The sequence below is a fragment of the Sciurus carolinensis genome, chromosome 9 (assembly GCF_902686445.1).
Source record: "Sciurus carolinensis chromosome 9, mSciCar1.2, whole genome shotgun sequence".
NCBI classification, from domain to species: domain Eukaryota; kingdom Metazoa; phylum Chordata; class Mammalia; order Rodentia; family Sciuridae; genus Sciurus; species Sciurus carolinensis.
The window spans coordinates 64,309,559-64,331,674 of NC_062221.1; the positions used below are offsets into that span (position 1 = coordinate 64,309,559).

Below are 22,116 nucleotides of genomic sequence, written 5' to 3' on the forward strand. Positions count from 1 at the left end.
CAGGCTAACAAACAAGCAGGAGCAAGGGCCTAAAGGCTTGTGTCTGGATATTTTAGAAGTGATCAGACAACAGGGTGGCTATGGTGTGGCTAACCATGGGGATGGGCAGAAGATAGTGTTGAAATGAGAGTAGGTGCCAGAGTAGAAAAGGCCTTATGTGCCCAGTAATGGAGAGATGTTGAAAAGCTGACTAGTTGTTATTTATTTTCCCTTTCCTTCTTACTTACAGAACTCTGTTGGGCCTATTAATTTCTGGAACAAAAGACTGCTTTCTTCAGCTTCCCATGGAGGGAAGAGGTAGCGTGTGAGTAAGCAGAGTGCTGTGTAGAACTTATTTCTAGGAATGCTGCGTAAAGGGAGATGAGTTGTCAAGGAGGGGCCTCCTTTGCCGTGGTGGCTAGAGTTCCAGAAGATTTTTGGACTACAAAGACACCTTGAGGTCTTTGTAGATGAAAGTCAGAACTGAAAATGACAGAGTAGAAAGAGAAGCCACCAACTCTGTGTGTCATCTTTTCTTTCCTGTGATAAATAAGCAAGCCCTTATGTTGTTTAAATTATTGTTATATTGACTGTTTATAATGCTTAGCCAAAAACTAATTGTAATGTGTACAGAAAGTCAAGGCCTCTCTGATTTAAAGACCATGTCTGATAACTCCAACATCTGGATCTCTTTTGTATCTATTTATGTCTATTTTTTTCCTTTCTTGATTTTTAGTCAATTGATCTTGCCTCCTGATTTCCCTGGTAATTTTTAATTGAAACTAGACATTGTATAAAACCTCATTGTTCAATACAGTTAGCCTCAGGAAGCTTTGTGAATTTAAAATGACACAAAATTCAAATGCAGTTCCTTAATTCCACTAGCCACACTCTAGGCACTCAATAAGTACATATATCTAATGCCTACTATATCACTCAGTGCTGATTCTAGAGCATTCTCATCATTGCAGAAAATTGACATTGCTGGGATAGAGATTATGGGGGCTCTGGAGGATGTCATCTTCCTCTGGAGAAGAAATTCATTTCTAACCAGTTATTAGGCCAGGGACATTTTGGGATTGAAATCCTGCATCCCACCTTTATCCATTTGACCCCACAAGACTGTCAAATGCTGCACTCCGTTTCTCAAATTCTAGACCACCGCTTAAAAAAAGTCAAATGCCTCAAGAATGACTCAATGTCAGAGTGGCCTCTGTGTTTCCCTTCTTTCCAGGATCTTGGCCCTTCCCATCTTTGGTTTTGGTAGCTCTCCAATGACTTCACATGGAATTTTTGAAATATATTATGTTTTATTCAATTTTTAAGTTATTGTTGGCAGGAGGGTCTGCCAAACCCCAGGGTCTGATACTAGCTAATCTGCTGGAAACTGAAGTCCCACCTCTGCCTTAGATATATGACTCTGGGGACAGTGCAGAGGAAGTCTCATAGGAGAGTCTAAGTGAGAGGCAATGAGAACTTGAACCAAAGGCCAGTGAGGGTTGCAGATTTAAGGAAAGTGGAGTTAGCTGGGTCAGTCTTGGATTGCACTGATTGTATTGGATGTATGAAAGAGAGGGATTGGGAGAGGAAGCATTAGAGACTGACCTTCAGGTCAAGGCCCTCAGAGGTATTGATCAATAGGGTGGATGCACCCATGTAATGATCTAAAGGAATGAGGCCTGGGAAGAATTCTTTCTGGAGGTAGTTGCATCCAGTATACTATGGATAACGTCTGTTCCAGTGACATTGGTGATGTCAGTTGTTATGCCTGGCATTTAGTGGCTGTGCAGCAGCACCCTCTCCAGGGTAGTTCTGTGGTTTGGCTTTAGTGTGGTTCTGACTGCTGCCTATCTACTTCAGAGGATGCATCCTCCCCACCCTGCTCCTTCTCCTCCTCCTTCTCTTTTCCTTTTCTATTTCCACAGTCCATCTTTATTGTTTGCAACTCAGAACTCTGATGAGTAATGAAGTAAACAACAATAACTTCCCATGCATACATTAGAGAGAATGCTCCCCGTGAATTAAGTTTCTTAACATAAACCCAGGAAGCTTGCCTGTCCTATTTCTCAAAAGTGATGGGAAAATACCAGAAGGTAGAGATGGAGAGTGGAACAGAATGACTACTTCAGCAGCAGTAGTAGAGTAAATATCTATGACTTAGTCAAAGTCATGAGAATGGCTGGTATTTCTCAGACCTCGTGTAGCCTGAGAAAGAAAGTTTATGGGTTTTAATTGATTCCATCCCTCTCCCCAATTGAGGTGAGATGTTCTTTTCTTTTCTTTTCTTTTTTCACTTTTTTCTTAGCCATGACCTGTGACTTAGAGAATTAGAGACGTTCCCTTCTAGAAAGCTGAGCCAATTCCAGAGACTCCAGTGGTGACTTCCTCCTAGCATGCTGCAGAGGCCAGCCCAGCATTCACCTTTCATCTGGGGAGCAGCAGGGTCTCTGCCAGGCCTGACTGAACCTTTTCTATCCTGGTCATGACTCTTCTTCTTTTTTTTTTTTTTTAATAAAAAAAAATTGTATTTACTTAGAAGCATTCAGAATGCCAACAAAACAATTGCAATTTTTTTTTTTTTTTTTGCAATTAGAGTGGTATTCAGTTAACAGAACAACAATTATTTTGTATAAGCTGCATTGGAGACAACTGAAGATGAAAAACTACTGTACCCATATATAACTAATTTGTGCTGTGCACCAACAAGAACCTGCTTTAAATTTCCATGCCAATTTACAACCCCCATACTGTACCAGGCAAGGTTAATGGTTATTCAAAATACCACCAGGACAGGGCTATCTAAAGACACATTCCGTAGTGTGTTAACTATACAAAACAAAACAAAACAAAACAAAAAACCACTGTATAGTTTAAAAACAAATCTTACACAGCCTTACATTTCAACTTTTTTCTTTAAAAGGAGTGAGTTGTGTACAGGGGGTTAAATGCTTTATAGACAAGAAAAAAAAAAACTGCACTAGAACCGACTTATTCATCATCATCTTCTTCTTCATCTTCATGTTCTTCATCTTCCTCTTCCTCCTCATCCTCTTCCTCTTCCTCGTCTTCCTTCTTTTTCTTGCTTTTTTCAGCCTTGACAACTCCCTTTTTTGCTGCATCAGGTTTTCCGTTAGCCTGGTAGGCAGCAATATCCTTTTCCTATTTTTCCTTCGGCTTAGCAGCTTTCTTTTCCTAAGGCTGCTTGTCATCTGCAGCAGTGGTATTCCACATCTCTCCCAGTCTCTTTGCAACATCACCAATGGATAGGACAGGATGTTCTCCTTTGATTTTTGGGCAATACTCAGAACAGAACAAGAAGAAGGCCGACAGAGACCTCTTGGGTGCACTGGGATCCTTGAACTTCTTTTTTATTTCCCCTTTAGGAGGCATATAGGTTTTCATTTCTCTTTCATAACGGGCCTTGTCCGCCTTTGCCATGTCTTCAGATTTCCTTTCTCTTTAGCCGACGTGTCTTCCACCTCTCTGAGCATGTCTTAGAAAACTCTGAGAAGGTGACTGCAGCATCCGGGTGCTTCTTTTGTGCTCCTCCCGGCAAGTTTGCACAAAGAATGCATATGATGACATTGTACCTCTTGGCTTCTTAGGATCTCCTTTGCCATGTTTAGTTGTTTTTTCTCAGGGAGGCACAGTCGCCAGTGCCCGTCTGCTCTCACTTGCTCCGGCGCTGTCTCTGTGGAGCTCAATGTACTGCAATGGTCATGACTCTTCTGACCTGACAGCCTTCAGGGTCCACAGGAAGCACAGTGCTGGCTGTCAGGTCAGGAGACCCAAGTCCAGTCCTCATCTCCTGCTTCTTGTTCCCTGAATTGCCTGGGTAGGCGGCTTCTCTTCTCTTCACGATCCTCATCTGTGAGATGAAGAAGGTAGGAAAAAAAACCTTAGCATTGTCCTACTCTGATATTCTGAAATCTATGACCTGATCTCACTCTACTTTTTGCAGTCTGCAAATAAAGAACCCCCAAGACACAGCTCTAACTAGAACTCAAAGGTTTGAAGATCTTGCCAACTAAATAACCTCAGAAATGAGGAAAGCTTCAGGAAGAGGTGATGGCCGTGTGGGGAGGGGAAGTGCTGGCCGTGGGGGGAGCAGAGGGGCAGGAGGGCAGGTGCTCATGGCAGGTGTTGAGGTGCAACAAGGAACTGACTTTGAGGAGCCCAGCAAGCCATTTCCCTCATGCGCTGGAATTGCTTATTGCATTTTGTGTAGCCTTTTACAAAGCTGAAGAAAAAAATCTTCAGAGACAAATAATCAAGGGGCCTCATCTTTCAGCTAGAGCAATGGAGAATTACAGGGCTGGCCCAGGGCCTCAGGGAAGGTCTGCCGAGTTCTATCTGGGCTTGTCTTGTCTCCTGGGCTTATTTATGAGTCACTGGAGGATTGGCACATCTGTCTTCAACATCTGCCAGGTGCCTTGTGCAGGGTTCTGTACCAGAAGGTTATAAATGTTCAGTAGGGGACTGGCCATCAGTCAAACAACCTCCAAGGATTCTGCTCAGTGTGCTAGGAGGTGGGGAAGGGGTTTGGGTAATTTTCCAAAGCTTTGGAGACTTGGGGAGGCTCATGGTTAACTTATAGGAGTGAATTGCTCGCCTCTGTGAAATGAATGAGCTCTCCCAGGGCACCGAGTGGTTAGAAAAAGAAGTAATTCACTAAATGGTCCCTCCTGTAGCAGAAGCACAAAAGCGCTTCACACAAGCATGGGAATTACTTATCGCAAGAACATTTCTGAAGAGAATTATTTTATCAGGGCTGCTCAAATCGTGACCAGGGCAGCACTATGATGCCACAGCCAGCTAGTTCTCAAGAGGCTTAGAGGTGGTACCTCTTGACCTGGCAAGGTTTGTGCTAATCAAATACTGTATTTTCTCACTGGCCATTCCCAACATCGGGAAGCTGAGCCCAGAAGAGGGAGGGGACTCCTAGAGTCATTCAGGGGTAGGGCCTGAGCAAAAGGTCCCCTGCCCTTTGCTGACCTCTCAGACTTCTGGGAGTGTCCTGCTAGGAGGTTACTGGGTTTGTGATTGGGCCCCCCGTCACTTGTCTTTGGAAATGCTCTCCTTGTGTTCACAGGCCCAGGCAGGGCACCTGGAGCCCTCCCAGTCCCCTCATGGGTAAAGCAAGCCTGCTCCGCTTATTTCTGGGCAATAGAGAGTTCAACTTTTGTTGAAAAGACTCAGAACTTTCCATCCTATCCGAAAGAGAATTTGGAAAGAAAGCCAGGAACATATAGGCCTTGGAAAAGTGACAGGTGTGTGCCCAGTGCTGCATGGGACCCTTAGGTCAGGGTGCCTCATGTTAGAGGTGTGTGTAAGTTATAGTAGGACAGCGATTGGCTTACAGTGCCCCTAGGAGATGGATATTACAAAGACTCACAGATGAGGAAACAGACTCAGGTTTAACAAATCGTCCATGTTCACCATCCACCAAGCTAGGCCTCATGCCAACCTAGAGCCCCCGATGGCAACTGCCCTTGAAGTTCTTCTGACCCAGGTCTTCCTCACCCTCACAGCATTCCCTAAGGGATTCTGTCTCAACTTGGAATTGTTTTTCTCAGATCAGCAGTAATTACTGCTCAAACCTTTCAGGCTACAAAGTCACCGCCCTAGGCCAGCTGCTTTCTGACTATTTTAAGACTCCGGCTCATCGACTGGGCTCACAGGCCTATCAGGGTGTTTTGAGAGCCCCTGTGGTAAGATTCCATCTAGGACTTTCCCCTAACATAGGTCCCCATAAAGTGGGTCCAGCTGCCTCTTTCACCATGTTACCGTGTTCTCACCGAGGTGCCGAGCTGAGGAGGGCTGGGTCAGTAGGTGTGGGCTGGGTAAGAAATCCACAAAGCTGGGACACCTCCTGGGGACACAGGCAGTGGCTAGGAGGATGCAGAGTCAGGGTTGGAGGGCCAAGGCCCCGCCTCGAACCTCAGGGGAGGGGACTGAACAGGGAGTCTCCCACCTGCAGTCAGCTACCTGTTCTCATTCTTGCCAGCACCTTGAGCACCTTGCTAGGTGTTGACAGGGAAGGAGGAGCTGGAGGGAGGAGCATGGACACAGCTCCTGGGAACTGTGCTTCTGGGGTTTTTGTCAGCTTAGGCCACTCACCAGCCCTTTGTTTTTGCATCCTTGTCTTATTAGCCCTGCTATGCCCTGAGGAGAAGGTGAGACATTGATGTGAATGTGCTTGGCAGAGGCCTGTATGAAGGGTGAGGGCTGGCCGGGTGGCCCCTGCCATGGGCATCTGCACTTCAAAAGGAGGATTGAGAGGAGAAATGAAGGCCACCTTGCACAGTGGGGCAAGTGTGGGACCAAGGCTAATGCTGTGGGAGTCTGTTGTTTTTTCTGCCTAGTGTCTTTTCCCTCTTCCTTTAGGGACCTGTCCTGTGCACTCTGTGTGGCTCTGCTGACAGGACCCTGCCTTTTGACCAAGGCCTTCAAGGGGACATGATATGTGCTTCCATGTGGAGAAGGGTGAAATCTCTGGCTTTTTCTCCTGGTCAGGCATTGCCCGGTTCTTTTCACTTCCTATTAGATCAACTGGAAGCCCGCGGTCTGTTTCACAGGAGGGTTGGAATCTCCCCAGTACAGCCTACTGGCTGGCAGGCACTTCTACTTCTCAGGTTCTGTATTTGAAAGCAAATTCTCCAGGAAAAGAATTATCCATGATTCAGATGGCATCTTTATCCCCATTTGCCTGATCCCTATGTCTTATTCTTAACTGATTCAGAACTGGAGTGGGAAAAAATGAGTACTGTTTTTAAAATGGTGACGATGCTTGATTAGAGCTGGGTCACTAGGATTCTCTCTCCTGGGATTTCAAGTCTTGACATAGATAGGGGCCAACTCTGGTCAGATCATGGTTGTCTGGAAGTGGTGCCCTAGAAAGAAAGTTGGTGAACCTACCTGCAGAGGTTCTCACACCTTCCTTGGTCCCATCCTTGCAAGGCCTGGTACTTAGCTCTTGTTTCCGGAAGATTCTATGGCAGCTTAAGCCTTTTGGTGAGATCTTGAAGACTACACGAGATTTGCAGGCAACAATGGAGGGAAAGTGGAGGTGAGGTGGAGTTTCCAAGTAAAGAGTATGAGCAAAGGTGGAGAGATAAAAAAGCCAAGGAGTGTTAGAGAAGACTCAAGAATACTTGGCTACAACATCTCACACATAGAGGCGAACAGGAGACCTGGTAGGCAGGGGCCAGCTCTTGACAGGTATTGAATGTCATGTGGGAATGTGAAGAAACAGAGCGGTGACATGCAGAAAAGTAGATTGAAGGCCAACAGGAGACTGCCACGGGGACCTGAGTCATGGTCCCAGTCCTGCCACCTTTCAGCAATCTCTCCCTTCCTTGCCTCTGTTCCCACTGAGGTAATCAATATTAATAGCCAGGGGTATTTTCCACACCGTTCCTTTTGTGCATACAAATATAAGCAATTGTAGCACTCATTCTCCTTTTGTAGACAAACTAACACACATTACTCTATGATCTGCCTTTTTTTACTTCATAATTAAGCATTTACCAAGTCATTGCAAACATACCTAACTCAGTTTTGGTTTTCATGGTTGCATTTTAACCTACGTATGGATGTCTTTTAATTTAATCAATTAATTGTCTAGTTGTGGACATTCAGATTGTTTCAAATTTTGCTAATACAAAAGGTAATATAATAAATGTCCTTAAAATGTACTCTTCTGTACTTGCTTTAACTTTTTTTTTTTTAGAATAGGAACTTAAAAGTAACACTCATGGATTTAAAAGCAAGTCCATTCAAAATTTTAATAGATATTTCCAGATTACTTTTAAAAACTGTGGTAGCAATTAATTCCCACTGCGATGTGCACTCATTTCATAGCAGAAATTGAAAAGTTTAATGAGATCTAATGTAACAGAATATGTGCATTAACTGAATCTCTTCTCCCTTCAAGCTTGTGAAAGTACAAATTGGTGTGACCCTTTTGGCAGGTACTTTAGTATTATCTTAAATAGTTGCACATTTTTATATCCCGTTACCTAACAATTTCACCCCCAGGTGTATACATAAGAAAAATGCTTCCATGTTCATACCAGAAAAAAGATACAATAATGCTCCTGCAGTATTGTTCATATCAGCAAAGATTTGGAGACAACAATGCCCTTTGATAGGATATTGTATATATAAATTGTAGCATCACTACATAATGAAGTAAAAATAAATGAATTATAACTACATGCTACTTAATATAGTACATACATATGCATGTGGCCTATATAACATATACCCTACGTACATGAATAAAATATCAATGAAAAATTAAGACTCAGAAGCATAATTTCAACTATCATGAGAAACAAAGAAGCATAAACAAAAATGTACATAAAATAAAACTTTTCTAAAAAATACCAAGGTGATAATAGAAAAATGGTTGCTTTAGCTTGGGGAGGAAGAGAGTTCTAACAGTGGAAAAACAGAGTCAGATATATGTTATTGTCAACGTTCTTTGGAGTAGTTCCTTGGTGTTAATTATATCATAAATATATGATAATTAATTAACTAATTAGTCAGTTAATTAATTAATTAAAAAAGGACCAAACATGAGAGTGTATCAGGAACCACAACCTATGTAAGAAAAAAGAAACAGAATAATGAAACAAATGCCAGGGAATAGCTGATACTTCCACCCCCGGGGGGCCAGGTTTCTGTCCAATGGCAACTCAGGATTCCCAGCCTCTCGGGTTTAGATCAGGGCACTTTATGAGAGATGTTGACATATTCAGTACAGAATCCCTGCAAGAAACACTGGGTGCTTTGTCATAACAAATGACACGGGTTCTCGGTCATGGCTATTCTCTGTGTATCCATGACGTCAGGCTCTGTCATCCTGAAGGTCTGGGAATGATTGCTTTCTTCCTATTTCATGTGTTTCACCCTTTGGGGAAAAACGTTCTTTGGAATTTTTAATCTTGCCTTGGAGTGATGCACCATTGGTTGGGTGAATCAGCACCAAGCAGCCATATACTGTTGCTTGGGGTTCACTATAAGGCTGCCCAAGGCTGGGTAATTTACCTAGAGCGAAGCCCTGTTTTTGCCCTGAGAAAGACACTCACCTCCACATCACTTCTCTGCTCTGCCAGCCAGCTGGCAACACCCTCAGGCCCAGAAAGGGCATGGCTGAAAGGGTGTAGCAGAATGGAATGGGGAAGACTGTCATCAGGAGGAATAATTAGGGACCTCTTCCAACTGGGGCCCTCTTGGCATTAGTACAGGGACATCTGGTCCTTCCCTGAAGGGTTCCTGCACTGAAACAACCAACTTCTCTCCTGAATTGGCTGTGTCGCCAGCCTTCTGTGATAGGAAGCTGCTCCTTGTACCGGGTCCTGATTGGGAAGGTCAGGATGAGAGCATGGATTTTTCATTCGCTTCTATATCCTGCGGCTTAGCATGAAGTTATCTGGGGAGCAGCTGTAATTGTTTAATGACAGATGAAATACTCACTCTCTCCAGCAGCAGGAAAAGATGGTGAGCTGTTATTGTTATTATTTTTGATTTAGAAAAAGAGCAAGTCATAAAGCCCCAGGGCCACTTAGCTAATGGACACATAATTTATCAGGTGCTCTCTAATGCATCATGCTATGGGCTTTAGAGTCAGCTCGATACTCCTCTCCAAGCCTTGGTCTGGCTGAAAAGCTGGGGCCAAAACCAGCACAACTGGGACTGTTCCAAATAGTCCAGGATGTTTGTGCCAGGTTTCTACCTGCAGGCCTGTGGTTCCTGGCCTGTGTTTCCAGCAAATCTGAATTAGTTAACAATAGGAAGAAGATTATCTGTTCAAGAAGCCAGAACTATACTGCTATTCATTTACCAGCCTGTGGTCACTGCAGGGACTACAGATAGAGACTTATTCTCCCCATTCTCTCTTCTCCCACTCAATAACTACAACCCAGATTTGTGAGCTTACTGGGTCTCTAAAGAGGCCTTGCAATTTTGCAGGATACTCTGTACACAATGACCAGATTCCCCTTTTCAACTTCCCATCTTGGAATTCTGGTCCTTCTTCAAGTGCCAAAGCAAATGCTGCCTTTCCTTCGAGATGTCCTTGTTTCTCCTAATCAGGCTCGAACACTTCTCCTGTACTTCCCTTTATGGGGCAGCTAAACTCTCCATGTGTTGGCATGTACATGGTTCTGCCTTTCCTCATTGCGTGTGGCTGGGCAGGATTGAGGACGGTGAGATGAGTGAAGTGTTAAGCAGAGGATGAGCTTGGCAGTGCTACAGGAATGGTAGCTGCTGCTCTGCTCTGCAGGATGCCTCAGTTCAAAGCAGGAAAGGCAGACTTAGCTTAATGCTCATGAACTGAGAGAAGGACACAATGACAAGTCAAAGCAATAAGATAAGATCAAAATTTGTGAGACTTCGAAATTACTTGCTTAGTTTCGGGAAAGATGGGGGGATTACAACTCTTTTAAAATACAACTAGGCAGGAGGGTTGGTGTGTTCCAGATTTGGGTGTACTGAGCACAGGAGATGAATTAGATTTGTGATGAGTTTCTTGGTTCTGAAAACTTGAGGTGGATTCCACCTGTTGCCCCATCCGGCCTTTAGGTAATTGAAACCACATGTACTATCACTAGGACAAAGTGTACCCCACATATGTGGGTTTCCTGTTGAGCTTAAAGTGAGGGGTCATCATTTGATTTGAAATAGTTTTTTATTCAGAATTTAATAATCAAGATATTTTGAATAATAGAACCTGGCTTTCAAACCTGACTGAGCAATTCTAATATTAGACTGCCAAGGGGTAATTTGCTACAATTATTGTTTAGTTCTTCATATCGCCTTCATCTTTAGGTACAGGGAAATTAACTTGGACTGTCTAGGGGAGGACTAATAATAGTTGCTGCTGCCACCATCACCACCCTCATCAGCACCTATTCTTTGCCATTATCTCTAAGCAAAACAAGAATTCTACAAAATAAGTATTATTTCCTCTGTTTTAAGATGAGAAAACTGAGGCTCCAAAGATAAGTGACTTCATCTCAAATGTGAAGCTAGGATTCAAAATCTGGCCCACTGGCCTTTACAGCTTGTCTCTTCCACCCGGACCTTCTTCCAGGAAGCCAGACTGACTTCTGTGTGGGGCAGGTGTCACTACCAAGTGTCACTAAGCCCAAGATGAGTGCCAACTGTATTAAATGCATCCAGAGCCTGCTGTGTGGTTCCTGGAGAGCTAGAACTCTATCTGAAGGCCCTGCTGATCTTTTGAGGTCATGAAAAGATTTCCCTCTTCCCGCCCCACCTTCCAAATTTGCATTATTGAAAGGCAAATCAAGACAGAGTTGATAATCTCCCTAGTTTGAGCTCTGGTTTCTTTCCGGGCCTATGCACTTGCTCTGAGATAGAGTGGGAAGTACTGCTGTATACCTTGGACAAGTTACTTAGTGTCTCTGAGTCTTTGGTTTCCTTATTTGAAAAATGAAGCTAATAGAACTCCCTTTTGGGGGGTGATGTAATGATGACATGATTTGTTGAAAGGCAATGCCTTGAATAATACATAGAATATGCTAAGCACTCCATAAATAAGAATATTAATTGAGTAAATGAGCATTAAAATTACCCCTCAAAGGGTTGGTATAAATATCTAGTGATAAGATGAAGGTCAAAAGACCTTGCTAATGTAATTTCCTGGGTGCATCTGTAGTTTATTACAGGTGAATTTCCTGATAGGTACCCAAGCCTAGGGCAAGCACTCTTGTGATAGGCTCAGTGTGAGAGTGGTGTGTTCCCTTCCACATGCCCTGTAGCCCACTCTTCAGCATCCTGCACAGGCAGGAAGTGCAGGATAGCTGGTTAGAGTGTGGGGGAGAGTGGCCTGAGTGCAGCACTTGCAAGAGGATAGAGGTGAGAAGAGGAAGGCCTGCCCTCAGGGTGCGAGGGCCCAGCGCTTTGGTAGACTCAGCAGTTTCATGACTTGGAAGGGCTGGAAAGGCAAGGGGTTCTAGCCTTTTTTTTTTTTTTTTTTTTAAGTGTTCTTTTTAGTTGTAGATAAACACAATACCTTTATTTATTTGTTTATCTGTGGTTCTGAGGATTGAACCCAATGCGTCACAAGCGCTAGGCAAGCACTCCACCACTGAGTTCCAACCCCAGCCTCGAGTTTTAGCCCTTTTAAGCATCTCAGAGGAGACCAAAGAGTAGTTAAAACTCAGCTAACATTTGTCAGTCTCAGAAGCCCCTGCAGTGTTCACTGGGTGGTGGAAGCAGGCTGCTCAGCAGGAGTGGGTGATTGATGGACGTAGTGTGGTGCGGGCTCTGGGCCGGGCCTTCAGTGCCTTCCTCCCATGCCCTAAGGCACTGTGCATTGATTCAGTTAGCTTCACCCTACCCTGGACCTGCTCGGACATGAGTACACCTCTGCCCAGTCACATTGGAGGAGACGATCACAAGGACAGACAGTGGTGGGGAGGGCAGGGGACACAGGTTGTACTGCTGCACCCATGATGACACAGTTCACCTGGGCTGGAGGACCACAGAGAAAATGGGCCACTCCTTCATGTGGTTGGATCTGTCATGGCCCATTTGTTCCATTTAATTCGCAATGGGTAATGCAGTCACGGAATAAGTAGCTTGTAGATTTCTGAGATCTGCTCATTTTGCCTAAAATTTTCCTTTATGCTCCTGGTTTGCTTTTCTTTGTAGTTTTGCAGTTACTAAGATCTGTTTATTTATTGTTTTCAGAGCCTTTGGCTCAGTCAAACAAGGGAGCTTGGATTAGTGAAAGAACATTTGATTAGGAACCCAGAAATCTAACTAACGCTGTGATCTTAGTCAGTTTACTCTTCAACAAAAATTTAGTGCCCTCATTACATATAGGGGATCTGAGTTGATGCCAGGGAAGATGCTGAGGTGACCAAAATAGCCTCTGCCCCCCGGGTGCCACAAGCCCTTCCTGTGTCTCACTCTATCTGAAAGGTGAGAATCATGGGACGTGCCCAACTTGCCCCATCAGGCGGAAGTGACATTCAACCAAGAGAGCTCTCAGCACAGTGCTTGGCACACAGAGGCCCTCAGCACATCTGGCCATGCCATGGAAGGTGACGTGGCCTTTCTTCTGTGCTCTCGTGTTCAATTCTCATGAACAAAAGCATCATCAAGATGCGATTGGTAACTTTCCATTTTTTATTTGAAAACAAGACACTAATGGTAACCCTTTTTGCTTATCCAAGGATGTGGAATTTAAGAACCAAGTAGATAAACTCAACCTTTAAGTAAGTCTGAGGAAATTGGCAACTAGAGCAGAAAGGGGCTGGTGCTCCCTGGTTCTGCAGGTGCAGAGAGCTGCCTGCCAGTGTTACTGTTTTCCTGATGGGCCATTAAAATATATAGTGCCAAAGAAATGAAGACGAAATACAGTCTTAGCTTGTCCTATAGGAAAAAATGTAGGTCACAGAAAGAGCCCTGAGAACATCAGTAGACTGTCAGTCTCTTCATCCACTGGAAGGGAAGGGAAGGGTCCACAGAGGCAGCTTGCCGAGTGCAGTGGAGGGCTGTGGACTCTCTTATTTTCCTTTGTGATTTCTCAGTGTGGAAGAACAGATGTTGACTCTTCAGAGTCCAGGATCAAGGCACATTGGGCTCTGAGGCGTAGTCAAAGAGCAGGACCCCCATTTTGGAATAAGGGTCAATGTGACTTAGAAAAACAGTTTTTCCAGTATCCATTGCCTATGGGGTATGAGAGAAAATTACAGTAGGATCCATACAGGTGAAGATCTACTCCCTGGATTCAGAACTTTGGCTTTGTTGGCATCAGAGGAAAGGGTAAAACCCAAGGAATGACTGCTCCCCTCATACTCCTGTTACACCCTGTGTTAGTCAGCTTTCCCTCCTATGACAAATACCTGAGATAATTAACTTATAAAGAAAAAAGGTTTATTTGGTTCATAGCTTTAGAAATTCTAGTCTATGATTGGGTGAACCCATTGCTTTGAGTCTCTGGAGGGGGTGATGTTGGCAATGGTAGTAAGAATGCAGTACAGCAAACTGCTCACCTCTGGCCAGCAATCAAAGGAGGAAAAGGAAGCGGTCACTATCCCACATTCCTCTTTGAGGGCACAATCTGATGACCAAAGGTCTTCCCACTAAACCCTGCCTCCTAAAGGTTTCACTGACTACTTGTAGTGCCCACTCCAGGGACCTCTTTAACACATGTAATTTTGGGGTACAGCCAATGTCCACACTATAGCATTCCCCTCATATGCTGGGTCTTTCATAACTATCCTGGGCAATTCTACCTGGTAACCATCACAGGTCAGTTCAGAAGGAGTCCAAGGGTCCCCAATACACAGGCATTGGGAGGAAAGTAATCTGTCCTCAAAGGATGGACAACCCAGGTGGGAGGTATGTGTAGTGCTGTAAGCAGCCAGGAGAAGGAGGTTGTGTTTGCTGATATCTGACAACTGCTGCCTCTTCAGCTTCACAGAGCTCTGGAGGCCAATGAATAACCAGCAAGGGGTAGGAACTGTGGGCAATGGGTTGTTGATAACTTAGAAAATGGCCAGGAGTTAACTAAGGCAGGGCCCCTGGACAGCTCTGAACCACTACTTGGCATACATCAGGGTCATGGGAGCAATGGTTCAGACCTTGTGTCTTTTCTTTCCAAAATTCTTCAACTCCCAAGGTGATGGTGAATCCTGGGGTACAAGCTGCCTGGGCAGAAAATCCACCAGCTGACTCAGTTCCATGAGAGGATCTGGCAGATACTCCATTTTCCAGGTGATAAAGAATAGTAACCAGCATCACTGAGAAGCTTGGTGGTCCTCTGAGGACATGATGAGCTGATGTTAGATGTTAGGGACCTTTTAGTTCAGATAATGGCACTTAAAGCCATTGGCAGCAAGGTAAGTGCATTATATTACTGAGCAATAGGGATGGAGTGGCAGCCCAGGCAAAGGAGATAAAGAGTTGACAGATCATGGCTGCTTAAGGGTAGGAGGTAGGTGGCAAACCAGGGCATTGACACTTCTATACAAGGAAAAGGAATCAAAGACAAATGATCATGGGGCCAAGGGAAGCTACTAGCCTGGAGCCATATTAGGCAAAATGTAGAAAAAGTGTGAACCAAAATGCCAATGTGATCCATTTTGACAAACTCAAAAAAAATAAAAAATAAAAAAATAATAAAGAGGCAGGTGTCATGTGACAACAAATGGAATGAGTAGAAAGAGAACACAATAGTCAGCTTTTCATTGCTGTGACCAAATCCTGATATGGACAACTTAAAAGGAGGAGAGATTTCTCTTGGCTCCTAGTTTCAAATGTTTCAGACCACGGCCAGCCTGCTCCATTGCCTGAGGCCTGAGGAGGCAGAGCATCATGACAGAGGGTGTGGCAGGGGAATGCTGCTCACCTCAAGGCTGGCAGAAAGCAGAGACAGAGGAACAAGATCTAGCTTCCAAGGCCACACCCCCAAGACCCACCTGCTTCAAGCAGGTCCCATCCTCGGCAGCCCCCACCACCTCCCAACAGTCCATTCAGCTCTCAGCGGATTCATCCGCTGATGAAGTCAGAGCCTACATGATCCAATCACTTCCCCAAAGCCCCACTTCTCAACCTTGCTGCTCTGGGGACAAACATCAACACATGAGCCAAACCATAACAGAAGGGAGGTTCGAATATCCTAATCCACCGCTGTAAGAAGAGAGAAGATAGCACCCACAGTTGGTAGAGCAAGAAGTCAGGGTTCTGATACAGTCATGTGTCACTAACTGCTGGGATACGTTCTGAGAAATGGGTCCTTAGGGGTTTGGTCATTGTGCTGACATCATAAACTCATGCAAACCAAATGGTATTGCCACCACACACCCAGGCTAGATGGTGTATGGATATTATAGCCCATTGTTACCAGAGCCATGGCGAAAAAAATTACATGGGCTTAAATCAAGCACAAGAGACTTAAGAACTTGGTAAATGCAAGAACTTGGTAAGCATAAGCTGTACAAAGCTGCCACAGCAGTCCATGGCATTCTGTTTTACAGTAAATTTTTCTCATATGATAGAAATGCACTTTAAAATAACAAAAATGTATATTATAGTGTATACTCTACTGGTGACATAGTCACTTATTATCATTATCAAGTATTAAGCACTATCCATCATTGTGTGTGCTATACTTTATAAATGGGCTGCCCAGAGGTGTGTTTACACCAGCAACACCAAAGACACATAAGTGATGTCCTGCACTGTTATGTCAGGACAGTGGTGACATCACTGGGAGAGAGAGATTTCTCAGTTCCATTATAATCTTATGGGATCACAGACATATATGCAGTCCATCATTGAAACATTATGCAACATGTGACTTTGTTAGTTAAAATTTCCAGTAGAGGGATAAGTCTAGAGTTATAGATATATTGGGAACAGTGATGGATGGTGGGAGGAGTAAGGGAGTTAAATCTCCATCTGTCATGGTGATGGACAATGTCTAAAGGTAGTGGTTTAAGAACTAATAATATAAGCCATTTAGATAGAGACATGGAGGGGTAGCTAATAGGAAACCAACTGCCTTCCCCTCGTTGCCATGCAAGTGAGCATAAATGCTTGTTTTGGGGGAAGGGAACTGGGCTGGAGGGGTGACGTTTTCTCTGATAGACTCTGATATGTTCTAATTTTTAAATTAAGTGCATGCATCATTTGGAGACATTTAAAAATAACAGTAAAAAAGAGGAAAACAATGGAAACTCTCAAAATGTCAAGCCATAAATGTTAAGTCCTGAAACAAAAATTGAAAGACCATGGAATTTGTTGTTTGCTAAATTGTCTTCCACAAGAACAAATTAATGAAAAGGGGGCCAAGAGAGAATAAAGATGCACTTGACTTCCAACTAAGAAAGAAAGGCTAAATTTGGAATTGAAGCCTAGTTGCACCAGAATTAGCACATCTGGGATACCCTGCTGCAAGTCCACTCGATGCAAAGTTGAGGAAGGCTGTTGGGCTGGAACTGGTCCTCAGCAAGTGGTCAAGCACACGGCGAGCTCACAGTGACCGCTGTGGCGTCCAGAGAAGGCACGTGTTATGTGAAAGGAGGAGCTGTTAAAGTGGAGAGTCTTCTTCCCTCGGTCTGTAGGGGTGTGTTAGGGATGAAACGAGACACAGACCCCAGTCAGGCACCCCTGATGGGTGAGGATTCTTCTGCCCTTTGCAGATTATGTTCCTTAGCTTCAGTGAGCCTCAGAATCCCATCTGTAAAGTAAGGTTAATAAAACCTCCTTCCAGAAGTGCTGTGAACAAAAGAGCAATGCACAGAACCATGCCGGCCACCACGTGAGGGGCGGGAGAAAGGGCGGCCTCCCTGCACCTAGCCTCAGAAAGGCCTCTGGGACCCACAATGCACCAAGAGTAGCAGGAAGAGAGGACCTGGTTGCTAAGGAGCAGAATCTGTTTGGTTAAAGAGAGAAAGAGGCCATGCAATGGCATCTCTGTATTCAGGCAGTATTCAGTTGATTTCCTGATAGGTATGCTCATGGTTTCCTAAATAGTCAAAGGGTGCCAGGCAAGATAGTGCATGTCTGTAATCCCAGCAGCTTGGGAGGCTGAGACAGTAGGATGGCGAGTTCAAAGCCAGTCTCAGCAAAAGCAAGGCGCCAAGCAACTCATTGAGACCCTGTCTCTAAAAAAAATACAAAATAGTTCTGGGGATGTGGCTCAGTGGTCCATTGCCCCTGAGTTCAAACCCTGGCACACACACACACACACACACACACACCACACACACACAAACCCAACCAAACAAACAAATGAAAAAGTCAAAGGGCACTGAATTATATAGAATCCTACAGAATGGCTTCTTTGCACTAATTTTATTTCTCAGGACAACCCTGTTTTATTCTCCATCTGTTTTCAGCCTTACCCCAATTTCTACCCAATTTCCCAGCTGGATGCTAGAAGCAGAGAGAGAGAGTAAGTGATTTCACAGACCAGTATGATTTCAATCATATTGGGACCAATATAGGGGTGACATCTCAGTGGTAAAATTAGGGCCTTGTCCATAGTAATCCTTTAGGGTGGCCCATGGAAAACTGAGGTTTGAGACAGGCAGGCTTAGCTTTGAAATCTCCCTGAATGACAGACGAGCCCAGCTGTGCGCCCTCTCTGAGTCTGTTTCTTCGCCTGCCAAATGGACCAAGCACCAGTCTGCCAACTGTTGTGAGGAGCACAGAGACTGTGTTTCTACTCTCCACTATACCTTGCATATCACAGGGACTTGATACGTGGTGGTGTTATTGTTGTTGTCTCTTAAACACAACTTAAAGTTGGCAAAGTCTTTGAAATTCCTTATGTGGAAAGTTTCTTTATAGACTTTGTGATTTCACAGACCAGTATGATTTCAATCATATTGGGACCAATATAGAGTTGGTAACTGAGGCCATTAAAACAAATTACCATCCATTGGCAGCATACTTTTATAAAAGTGTTTCTCCACAGATGGTGGAAAACTTTGTCATATGCAGACATCTCTCCCAAGATCCACACTTCGGAACCATTGTAATCCTCAAATGATAATTTGAGGAAGACTAGGTAGGGGTTACAGCAATATTCCCATTTTACAGGTTAGTGAACTGAAGCAAGGAGGGGCGAGCTAACTTCAGACGTTCCTTGGCGCTCTAAGTACCTGTTTTATTGTTATTATCCTTTTCGTCATCATGAGAGCCCTCAGTGGAATATCTCCTAAGTGACAGTTGCGGGGCTGAACACCTCACAAGCATCAGTGAGGTGAACAGCTCCCGTGCCCGGTCCTCATAGCAATTCTATGACTGAGGAGCTATCACTTCCCATCTTCACAACAGGTCATATGAGGGTTAGAAAGGTTAAGTAGCTTGTCCAAGGTCACACACCTAGGAAGTGGCAGAGTCAGGATTCAACCCAAGTTTAGATCATTCCAAAGCTGCTGCACTTTACAGATTCTGACTTGCTCGCAGTCACCAGCTGGCAAGGAACGTTCATACCAGTCCTCAGCCCCGTGACCCCTGGCCCCCTGCTTTCCCCTAACGTGAAAGTTCTGAGGAGCCCCAGATAGAAGTTCAAAGACCCCCTGCAGAACGCAGGGTCTCTACCTCTCCCCGTGGCTCCGTCTTTCAGAACACACCATCACTTGGATCCGTCCCTTTTGATGGTAGAAGCTGAGAGAAGAATCCAGGCTAGCAGCCCTTTGCATTGCCTGCCTATTTTTATAACCAGGTGAACTGAGGGGTCCAGCTTCTGCCTACGGGGACATGGAACTTCCAGCCAGGCCAGAAAAAGAAGCTCTTAGCAAACTACACTTCGTGGATTAAGACTCTTGCAGATGTTGGGGGAGGTGGAATTTTTAACACTATTTTCATGTTCGTGATCCGGATTATGAGGTATTGATACATCCTTGTTTCCTGTCTGGATGAGCAGTTTCCTCCCCTGCCCCTTGGCAATAAAGAATGAGGTAGGGAAAGTGAGCTGTTTATAATCTTCCCATTAACTGGATGTTAAGTGTAGTATGGAGATACTATGGCAGGGTGGTCCAGTCTCCATAACCCCCCACTTTACATAGTCCCAGTGGAGGTCTCCTATAGCCACAGGGTCAGAAGGTCATGGGATCAAGGAACCAAGCCTAGCAGGAGCCCATACAGTCCCCTTCTCACACTGCAGGTGCAAGGGATTACGGACTTCCTGGCTCAAACAGCAGGAGCCACCTCCAAGGCCTGACTGACCTTCTGATCAAGCTGCAGGGTCAGGGTGTAGTGCAGGCATGAGAAGAGGGGCACCGTTTTAAAGTCAGCGGGTTGACGAGATCCCTGCTCCTTGTCCCTCCTCTCATGATCAGGGGCTTATGCTCCTCCTGCCCTCAGCCTTTCCTCACCAGCACCTGCAAGAAAATGGAAATTAATTCTCTAATAAATTTAACAGGGGGGACATTGACCTTCGGGTCACTGGGCACAATGGAGAGTAGTGGTGTGCCACCTGGGGGTGCATACGGGACGATTCAGTGAAAACCACCTACTGTTCTGCACCCTGCTGCAGAAGACCTACCGACAGCCGGCACGGGCCCTCAAAAGAAGAGACTGTGATCTTCCTCTCTGGAGAAACTGAACAAATGACAAGAACAGATTTTTTTTTTTTTTTTTTTTTTTTTTTTTTTGGGTGCTGGGGATCGAACCCAGGGCTTTGTGCTTGTAAGGCAAGCACTCTACTGACTGAGCTATCTCCCCAGCCCCAGATTTTTTTTTTTTTTTTTTTTTGGAACTATTTCTTTTTAAAAATTTTTAGTTGTTGATGGACAAAATACCTTTATTTTATTTATGCGGTGCTGAGGATCAAACCCAGCACCTCACAGGTACTAGGCAAGCGCTCTACCACTGAGCCACAACCCCAGGCCCAAGAATAGATCTTGAGGATTACTAGGGACTAGGAAGGGTACAGAAGGGAGGCTTGGAGGGGGTGAGAACAGAAGAAGGGTGGATGGATGTGACCAATGCACAGCGTATGCATGTATGGCAACAGTGAACCCCATTAATTTGTACATTTAATATGCATTAATAATACTTTCTAAAAAATCAAAGCACAGATCTTGAGAGCCAATGTCTGGAGGTCCATCAGTGAAGTGGCCGACTGTCCTCTCATCACCCTTGTTGCAGTGACATTTGCCAGGCAGCAGTTGGCATTTTGATGGCTCACCTGAAAATGCCACTCCCCCTGCTGCCCGCAGTCACGCACCTCCGTTTTGTCTGGCAGTCCGATGAAGTTTTGGAAAGCTTGTTTTCCCTCTCTGCAAGGGGACAGTCGCTTACTTTGTCCTTTCTCCTCAAACTCTATCACTTTCACCCAGTGACCTCGTCTCATATGTCCTTAATAGAAGCCATCAGAGAGAATACTGTCATCATCCCTGCCTTAAAACTACAGCCATACCCCGACCTGCACCCGCTGGTTTCCTGTGACTCTGACGAGCCAGGCAGAGTCCATCCCCCTGGGATGGCAAACTCTTGCCCACCCTGTGGCCCTTCCCTCTTGCCCCTCCCCTTTTCTCATTTCTCTAGGACTTGGCTCCTACAGACTGTCCCTCCCCTTGTCTCCTGGGTCATTTCTATGGGCACACAGTCATCCATTCTGAGTGCTGTTCCTTTCCTCTTCCAGCTGTTACCAACTCCTGCGGGGTTTTGTTCCTCTTCACAGCCAAACTTACCCAACACCTTGGCCACACTCACCACGCCCTCTTCTCTCATTCTCTCTTCTGAACTTATTAAAGTCTCCTGAGGGTTATTATCTCATTTGCTGTGGCTGAGACTGGTTCACTGATGGAGGTGTTTGCTTCTGGGTGGTAAACTCAAGTTCAAGTTCAGCTGGGGTTGTTGGGGGGCGGGGCTCTGTGTGCCTGGGGTTACTATCTCCCTGCAGGATGCTTCTGCTCTCCTCTGCTGCATCCTCTGGGATCACTGGTTCAGAACAGGAATTGATGTTTCTCTGTTGGTCTTTAGTGTCTGCACAGCATGGATGCGTGGTGGTTTTCTGGTTTCATTCAGTGATTCTTCTCCCACTATGTCCTAGGGCGGATGGTTGGTCTCTTGGCTGTCCCCAGGGGACTGTGAGTAGAGTTTCTCTAGTTCTTTCCAGAGACAGAAGGACTCTTGTTTGCCTCGTTCTTCATTCACATACCAGTAAATAGAGTCAAGAAGACATGGTTGTTCCTTTAGGATTTGACATAACAGAAACGATACCTAGAACAGGATTATGAGGCAACTTGGGTAAAATTCCAAGTTGCACTGTTAAATTTTGCTAAGAAAGGGGCTGCGATTGCAGCTCAGTGGTACAGCACTTGCTTAGCACCACATAAAAATAAATAAACAAAATAAAGGTATTGTGTTCATCTACAACTAAAAAATACGTATATATATTTAAAAATTATGCTAGGAAAATATCAGCAGATAAATAAGAAAAAATACAATCAAACATCTCAGTTGGTTACACTAAATATGCTTTTATAAAAAGCTTTATGATTAAAGAAGAAATATTTAATTTTTGATGACCCTGTCTTTCCTCTCTTCCTTCCTCTCTTTTCTCCTCTTCACTTTTCTTCCCTATGACTTGTGTCCTTTTTCTTCCTCAGATCTGACTGGTGTGAGAGTCAGATC

General features: G+C 44.7%; 1 pseudogene; it reads right to left on the reverse strand.

The window, feature by feature from the left end:
• Positions 1–2,967: 2,967 nt before the first annotated feature.
• LOC124993636 (high mobility group protein B1-like) lies at positions 2,968–20,830 on the reverse strand (annotated as a pseudogene).
• Between the last annotated feature and the right edge of the window lie 1,286 nt (positions 20,831–22,116).